We start from the raw sequence: 9,268 nt of genomic DNA, 5'->3' as shown, positions 1-9,268 counted from the left end.
TTCCCAATCTTTTACGCCATCATTAAAGATTCCTGGTAGGGAGGTAGGATCTTCATTATTATCACTTTCGAAGTTCATCCTTCTGACAACTCTAGCTATCTTCTTTCGTTCTAGCTGGCATAATCCGGTTGTACTCGTAGAGGCTTCTAGATCTGAAAACCAAATAAAATATGATTATTAGTTTTTAGCAGACTGTGTCACCCGATAAATAATTTTTTAAAACAAAAAAGTTATGATTTAGCAGAAATTAAAAGTTAAAGCCAATATCATTTATTAAAGACTGCAACCGATTTGTTGGAACGGCGACTAGTTTAAATTTAAAAATAAAACCAAAATTAAAACAAAAACTAAAACTAATTAAAAATTTTTTGAAATAAAAATAAAAAATATTTTTCAAAATAAACTACTAATATGTACTTTTGAAGTAAGTTATAATCATATGAATCGCTGAATCTTCCGAGTAGTCACATTTGAAATTTAAGATGGATAGACTTTTCTAATTCTTAAAAATAGTGATGTTCTGTGTGTAACATGTTTCTGACATTATTATCACTAATCACATATTCAAAACCAAAATGTTCAGCAAATTGTGCATATACAGATATAAGTGAAAAGAATTTTTATTTTATCAGAGTGTGATAACAGACAACAACCTAACCTAACTATTTAGGTCGGTACTTATTTATAAATAGTTATAAATAAATTAATAGTGTTAACTTCAACCATAACGAGTAGCTACCTATAATTAGTTATATAGTTTTAAAATTAAACTAATATATATGAATAAATCAATAAAAAGTCAGACTTACCCAGCTTTTTAACATCTTCTGCCATTGGTTGCACTAATTGCATAATTTTTTGTGATCTTGACACAAACATTTTTCTTTAAATGAGTACAAATTATTAAGTAAGTATCTAATATTACGGTGCTTCTTTTATTTATTATTCCTATTTATTTAAAATAAACATAACACCAAACGTTAAAGCAAACTCAAATATAAAGCACAAAAGTAACCTCCAACAATACGTAACCTTTACGTGGCGCCAAGCACATGTCCACAGCACACTCCTACGGAGGTTAAATTAATCTATGCACATGTCATTGAAAACAGGGTTGCCAGAGTAGTATTGTCTTAAACAAGGACGGACAAACGATACCAAACCAAACCAAAATGTAATTTTACTAACTGGAAACAAGTCAACCAGCCAGTGATTATGGTGAATTCAATACTGTCCATAATGTAACAAGTCCACTTATTTCCTTTTGCACAAATGAAGTTTTTCATATGTTTAACTTACGTTCTACACGTAAAAAAATGTAGCCTTTCAGTGGTAGTAGACTTGTCTCTTTTTGCACAGAGTTAGACATTGGTAAACCAATGAATATGACATGATAAAAAAAATCCGAAAAATGACTTGTTACCTTTTGCACTGAGGCCGTCCATATATGTAAGCATATATTGTTGCATTCATGGCAAATAAGCTGACATGTGCAATAATTCTTAATTTTTATAATTGTATATATCTCAAAATTATTTTGAGATGACCATACTACTTCCCAGCCATCTTGTGTTTGAGTTATTGTTTCCATATCTAACTGCAGGCTTTTTTATGTCTGTCACGATTTGATTTAATTTGCTTGAAATTTTTCCTTTATGCATTGTTATCAACCTATCAAAAAGTCTGTCTCTAATAAATTTCATGATGCTTTATCTAATCTTTTATTATGTTTCCCTTTCAAATAAATATATTTCAATGTTCTATACATTCTCTCTAAATGCATATTTGTATTTATTCCAGCATGTAATCGATAACAATATGCTCAGCATTTGAAATTTTGCAAATAATTTTCAATAAAATACTTTGCAAATTCGATAGTGTCAGGGTTTTCTAAAAGTTGTTTGCATAGTTCATCCTTCATTGTAATGAAAGCAGAGACATCCCTTTTGTTGTGTCCGTACACACTTTGTATATATTTTGACTATCTTAGTTGATATCTTCAGGATTGAAATGAAATAATGAATGTACTTGTATTTTGTACATTACATCGTATATTTCTTTTATGAATAATGCAGTACAATGAATGTAGGTTAACTCCCCACCGCAGAACAATGACAGCATATCATGTCCTTTTATGACAGTTGGTGTGTTCCGTAGGTGTAGGTCGGAACAGCAGTTTGTATTATTATAGAAGATATAACACTCTTCCCCCCCCTAAAATGTAATACTATGATACCATTATAAATCTAACCTTTTTGGTGCTACTATAGTTCTTTTGGAACGGCGCAAAGGAACATCTGAGCAAGGCGAGGAAATGATACTTGAATCACCTTGACTATGTGAAGATAATCTATTGGCATCTATTCGTTCTGATTGTACCTCAGGTATATTGGTATTATCACCATTTGGAGTTGACTCACAAGCAGCTGTTTGTTTCTCGATATATTCATTTATAACTGTGGGCACATAAGGCATAACATTATTTTCAGACTGTAATGGTGTATTTTCCCCTATTGCTCTTAACTGGTCAATTTGTCGTTTCCAATACTGGCCATCATCTAATTTGATTATATAGTGCAGCTTTCCCAGTTTTTCTACTACCCGTCCAAATCTCCATTTGTTTGTATGTATGTAATCTCTAGCTTCCACTCTTTCCCCCTCATTTAAAACCCTGTAACTATCATCTTGAGCTTTGTCACAAACAACTTTTGGTTTAAAAGTATCTAACCTTGACCGTATCACTCTACCAAACATAAGGGTTGAAGGACTTAAACCTGTAGTAGTATTAGGTGTAATTCTATATTGAAATAGAAGTTTATTTAACTTTAGCTCTTTATCACCTGTACTAAAATTCAGGTTACGCAGAGATTGCTTGACAGTTTGTACATATCGCTCTGCTAAACCGTTTGTAGCAGGATGATATGGTGCACTTAATTGATGTAAAACACCATTTTCATTCAAAAATCTTTTGAATTCATATGAAACAAAAGTTTGGGCGTTATCTGATACTAAGTAAAATGGAATCCCTAAAGTTGTGAAGATCTTCCTTAGCACATTTATTGCAGTTTTACTAGTCATATCATTTACTATATGTACTTCAGGCCACCTAGTATATGCATCCAAAAGTATGAAAAAATATTTATTCATAAAAGGTCCTGCAAACTCTATATGGACACGTTCAAATGGTGCTGTAGGTGTCTGCCATGGGTGGACTGGTGCTTTACTAGGGTTATTTTTGTGTTCATTGCAAACAGAACAGTTTTGGCACAATATTTCAATGTCTTTAGTAATACCTGGCCACCAACAGTGGCTTCGTGCAAGGGATTTCATCTTCACTACCCCAAAATGAGCAGTATGTAGTTCCTGTAATATTCTGTTTCGAAGGCTCCCTGGTATTATAACACAGTCGTTCCGTAAGATGCAACCACTCTGTACGGTAAATTCTATTTGGGGTATATAAAATCGTTGTGAAGGTTCAATCTTTATGCCTCGTTTTTGTCCTTGTAGTAAGTTACGTAAATGTTTATCAGTTTGTGTTGCTTTTGCCATTTCTTCTACTGTAACGGGTAGGGTTTCAATTTGCATAATTTCGAATTTATCCGCAACATCATAAAGAATCTGCATTTAAATGTGCTTTAGTATTTTTGTATTTTATCTTGTATTGAAAACTTTGCAAAAATAATGCATAATGTTGCATTCTTGTAGTTGTAAGTGTAGGCAAACTTTTTGAAGGTGACAAGATTTGTATTAGTGGTTGATTATCAACCAGTAATGTAAAAGGTCTGCCAAATAGATAATAGTAGAATTTTTTTACTCCATAAATTATACCATAAGCCTCTTTGTCAATTTGCGCATATTTTTGTTGTACCTCACTCAGCATCTGGGACGCAAATTGAATAGGGCGCTCGGTTCCATCAGGGTAGATGTGGGAAAGTACTGCCCCCACAGCATATGGACTAGCATCTGTAGCTAATACTAGAGGTAAAGTTGGGTCAAAATGAGCAAGAACCCTTTCTGAGAGAATCTCTTCTTTTGCCCTCTCAAATGCTTTTTGGCAGTCCCTACTCCACCTAAATGTTACACCATCTTTAAGGAGATTATATATTGGATGTAATATGTGATTTATATTTCTTAAAAACCGTCCATAATAGTTTAACAGACCAACAAAAGCTCTAACTTCCTTTTTATTTGTAGGTGCTTTTGCATTAGCTATTGCATCCACTTTCTCTTTCGTTTTATGTATACCGGTTTTATCGATCTCATAGCCTCAGTACTCGATTGAATTAGTTAAAAATTGACATTTTTCAAAATTTACCCGTACGTTATGTTCGTGTAGTCTGCTCAGGACTAGTTCCAACCTCTGAAGGTGTGTAATGGCATCTGGTCCCGTAATCTTGATATCATCCAGGAATACCGATACCCCCTGTATATCTTTAAGTAAGTTTTCAATCTCCCTTTGCCAAATTGCTGGGGCGCTGGCTAATCCATACGTTAATCGTGTACTTTGGAAAAGTCCTTTTGGAGTACTCAATGTCAAATATTTTTGATCCTCTTCTCTTACTTCCATTTCCAAATAAGCCTGTTTCAGATCAATTTTTGTGAATTTTTCACCTCCCGCCATGGAAGAAAATAACTCCTCAATTGTGGGCAATAGGTACTCATCAACTACTATGTATTGGTTTAATGTACTCTTAAAATCCCCACATATCCTAACAGATCCATTTGCTTTAATAACTGGTACAATTGGTATTGCAAACTCAGAGCTATTTACTTTTTTAAATACACCTTCATTTTGTAAATGTTGTATCTCTTTTTCTACTTCTGGTAGTAATGCATGTGGTACCTTCCTTGCTTTAATAAAAAATGGTTGAATATTGGATTTTACCTGAAATTTTGCCTGTAGGCCCACAATCTTTCCTATATCTTTTTTGAAAATTCTACTATATTTTTCAAATAAACTATGTAATTTTGATTGCACATTTAAATCTACACTAAAGATTTCATTTTGAAAATTCAACTGTAATTGCCTAATCCACTCCCTGCCTAGCAGTGGATGTTTATTTGACTCTACTACATAAATGTTTAAGTTTTTAATTACTTTCCTGTACTTGACCTGTACTCCCGCCATGCCTTAAAATATTTAGTGGCTGACCTCCATAAGAAACTAATTTTAAATTTGTATTGTATAGCTGCAAATTTGGAAAATAATATTGGTAGTCTGTATTATTTATTAATGTAACTGCTGCTCCTGAGTCAACTTCAAAATTTAAATTAACATTATTTACCTGTAATTTTATGATAAATTTTTCTCTGTATTGGGACTGTTCGCTTGAAATATATAAAACTTCATCCAATTGACCTTCATCTACCTCATTTACCTGACTAGTATCGTTCCTCCTCATGCATACCTTGCTCAAATGTCCCTTCCTCTTACATCTATTGCATTGTAACTCTTTTTTAGGGCATTTATTTGCTAAGTGTTGCTCAGACCCGCACCTAAAACAGTTTAAGACTTTATTTACATGATTTCCACTATTTGACACATTTCTTGATGTTGTATTAGCTGATTTTTCAGTCTTCTTTTCCACGCTAACTTTATTCACCATCCCTGCATGTGATTGATGTAACTGGGCAGCATCTCTTGCTGATGTTTCCATACTCAAGGCTACTTCAATGGCCCTTTCGATGGTTAGATCTTTTATCTCCAGCAATCTACTCCGTATACGTTCATTACATAGGCCAAATTCAAATTGATTTCGTAAGGCTTTCTTTTGGTACTCACCAAAGTTGCAAGTAATTGCCAATCTTTGTAGGACTGTTAGGTAATCTTTTACACTTTCCCCTTCAATTTGTTTTCTCTGTAGGAAACGAAAAATTTCTGCTATTTCTAGGGGCTTTGGATTGTAATGCTCTTTCATAATATTCACTACTTCATCATATGGTTTCGCATCTGGTGTTTGAGGAGATAACTTATCACATAATATATCGTACGCTTCTGGTCCCATATAATGTAATAAGTAAGCTGATTGCTTACCCTGTGGGATGCCGAATACTTTAAACGCACTTTCCAACCTCATCAGCCATCTATCGAATTTCTTTGATACGTCGTACGATTCTATGGAAAATACGGTCTGTACTGTATGATGGACCGTCTCAGCTAGTCCGCCTTGGTTTGGGGTAATCGGCATGTCTACATTATTTGGCATTTTCTAGGTTGTTTTGCACTGGGGTAATTTATAAAAAATATAAACGTAATTCGCTCCGTCCTCGTCGCCAACTGTTGTGTCCGTACACACTTTGTATATATTTTGACTATCTTAGTTGATGTCTTCAGGATTGAAACGAAATAATGAATGTACTTGTATTTTGTAAATTACATCGTATATTTCTTTTATGAATAATGCAGTACAATGAATGTAGGTTAACTCCCCACCGCAGAACAATGACAGCATATCATGTCCTTTTATGACAGTTGGTGTGTTCCGTAGGTGTAGGTCGGAACAGCAGTTTGTAATATTATAGAAGATATAACACCTTTCCTCCATAAGGCATCTAATTTGTTTATAAACAAGAACCTGCAACCAAATGGTTTATAGATAATAAAATTTAAACGCTTTATATGCACAAAGAAGAGAGTTTAGTAGAGTTACGTATGCATTTTAAGTAAACATTTTTGTGCCTATTATCAGGTCTGCTATTCTTGAACATAGTTCCTAAACAAATAGTAACATAAGTACAGTTTGTATACGAATTATGTTCAAGAATAACAGCCATGATCATTTTTAAAATTATAAATCATATGTTACCTGTTTTTCTTTGCCATCCACTTTGTTCAAATTTTTACGCCAAGCACGATCTATGTGCCAACTCCAGTATAATCTGTAACAATCATATTATTAATATGTGTAATAAGAAAATAAAATATTAAAACACATACTAAACAAGTACAGTGATCCCATGCAACTGCAGATATCACATAAGACAGACTATGATTATTATTACCTAGACACTGGTGTTCCCATGGTCTCTATCCAAGCATTGTAGAATGACTCCGCAATGTCTGTCATGAAAACAGCTGGAGTAATGATACCAGAGATTGTTTTTATTGAGGAAAAGAAGATTTTTAAAGTTTCTTTATCACATCTATTGGTAAACATAAAAGCACATAGCCTTTTCGCATATCGTCAATAACCAATAAAGTAATTAATTTAAAATTATATCCATTGGTACCATGTGTCCCATCTAAGCAAATGCAATCTGATCCGTACTTTTTCAATAGATGACATTGTGCTGAATTCATTATAATTAAAACAAAATCTTCTTTCTTCAGCTGACTATAATCCTTGCTAAAAGTATCTTGGGGTTTATGAAACAGTACACAATTATTTTCTTCATTCATCATTTCATTCATCAAAGAGTCAACACTAACTGCATCATTATAATGCCTGACTGAATTTAAATTTAATGACTTCTCAATATTATATAAGTCCCTTTTGGTAAGTAAATGAAGCCTATCTATATTTTCTCCCTCAAGAGAATCCCTAACGTTATCCAAAATAATATCAAATGGTATTTTTGAAGCGATTTTGACTGCCAAATTATTTCTTTCTTCTTCACTTAGAAACAAATGTCCTATATCATATATGACCTATGTGATTTTCTAGAAATTCGCACTCATAGTTTCCATTCTTGTTAATGCTCACTGTCAGTGATGCAGGACAAAATGCATTTATTTGATTACTGCCATTGGTTTTCAGTGCCCGATTTCGATCCTTTATAGGCACATACTCCCCCGACCTATTACACTCAAACTTCAAAATATTTGTTGTTGACATTTTTTTCACAAAACGAGACTTGGTCTTTTTCTCGATTATTTTTAAGTACTCTTTGAACTCCTCAATTCCAGCAAAATTGGTATTACTTCTGATAATTTTAATATCATGATTTGCTTCAAAGTGGCTAATTAATTTTTTTTTAAATGAACTCCGATACTCGCAAAGTGGACATTTCTGAAATAACGTGAAATATATTTATAAATACAAAATACATTTGAAAGATTTCTGAACATACCTTTGAGCCATTATCATCCATCGAATCTTGGGCTTCATGTGTTTTTAAATGGGAAATGAAATGGTGTTTATACGAGAAATGCTTTTCACAATGATGACAAGTAACTGTATAATCTTTTTCTGGTTTTTTATACTTTCCCAGAAATTTTACTTCCTCGGGGTGAAACTTTTTAAGGTGTTTCCTTAAATTCGAGACATTTGAAAAGTCTTTCAAACATCGTTCACATTTATTTACCATTCTGCTCCAAACTTTTAATTCAAGAAACAATAAAGAAACTCAGAATCAAAGCTCTATAGGGGATATAGATATAAACAAAAATATTTTGATGATACTTGAATGACAAACGGTGAAGATTTAATTTGGCGCGCATGCGCTCTTGTACCGGGACGATTGGTGATAATTTCTTGGTATCCCCTTGTTAGTTTTATACCCCTTTCCACTGGTTTTAGAGGTACGTATTGTTGTAGGGACGACCGACCTTTGAACTTCACCATACTCTCGTCGATTGATTGTCTAGTACTGTCGGTTCGATAGTTCTGAAATGTGAACTTAAAACAGGAGAGCAAACTCCTACATAATATATCTTACTGCAATCTTCGGGTTTCTTTGGGCCATTGAAGTAAAGTTTGGAGAGAATGAATAAGCATCCGTTTTTTGATATTTCAGTACTTATCGTTTTATTTCCGACAGATGGATGCGAAGATCAATAATGTCTCAGTTTAGGCACTCTGTTGTAGCACATTATTAGAGTACAACCAATAGTAATCATTACTTCACCAGCATCAGTAAGCGGTTCAGACTTTCCTTCCTTTCGATTATACATTTTAATTCTCTCGTTTGTATAATCCGCAATAAAAATAAATAACCTTCGAGGAAAGACTTTCAAAAAAATTTCTAGGCGTGACGAATTCATATTGATTCATCAACTGCACAAGGTATTTCAGGAGGAACAGCAAATCTGGGTTTATGATCAGCTGCGATATATAAATCCCATGTGATTTCTGATGTAAGTTTGCCAATTTACAAAAGTAAACGAATCTCAGATTAACGTGTAGAATAATTACATACACTAAACAACAAACTTACCTTACGATTCTGTCAAAAACAAGTTATTTTAACTGTAAAAACGTCGAAAAGTAAGAATCACGTGTTGACTAAGTCGTACTTACGAACGAACTGAGCCATCCAACTTTGCCAA

General features: G+C 33.5%; 1 long non-coding RNA gene across 1 annotated transcript; it reads right to left on the bottom strand.

Annotated features, from left to right (window-relative positions):
* Window positions 1–1,735: 1,735 nt before the first annotated feature.
* On the bottom strand, window positions 1,736–6,888 carry LOC140449519 (uncharacterized). The gene is made up of 3 exons (XR_011951818.1): window positions 6,807–6,888; window positions 6,535–6,575; window positions 1,736–1,943 (listed from the first exon to the last, which is right to left on the bottom strand). It is a non-coding gene; the product is annotated as an uncharacterized lncRNA (long non-coding RNA).
* Window positions 6,889–9,268: the final 2,380 nt, after the last annotated feature.

This window comes from Diabrotica undecimpunctata, chromosome 9 (assembly GCF_040954645.1).
Source record: "Diabrotica undecimpunctata isolate CICGRU chromosome 9, icDiaUnde3, whole genome shotgun sequence".
NCBI lineage: Eukaryota > Metazoa > Arthropoda > Insecta > Coleoptera > Chrysomelidae > Diabrotica > Diabrotica undecimpunctata.
This window is presented reverse-complemented; position numbering and strand designations above follow the sequence as displayed.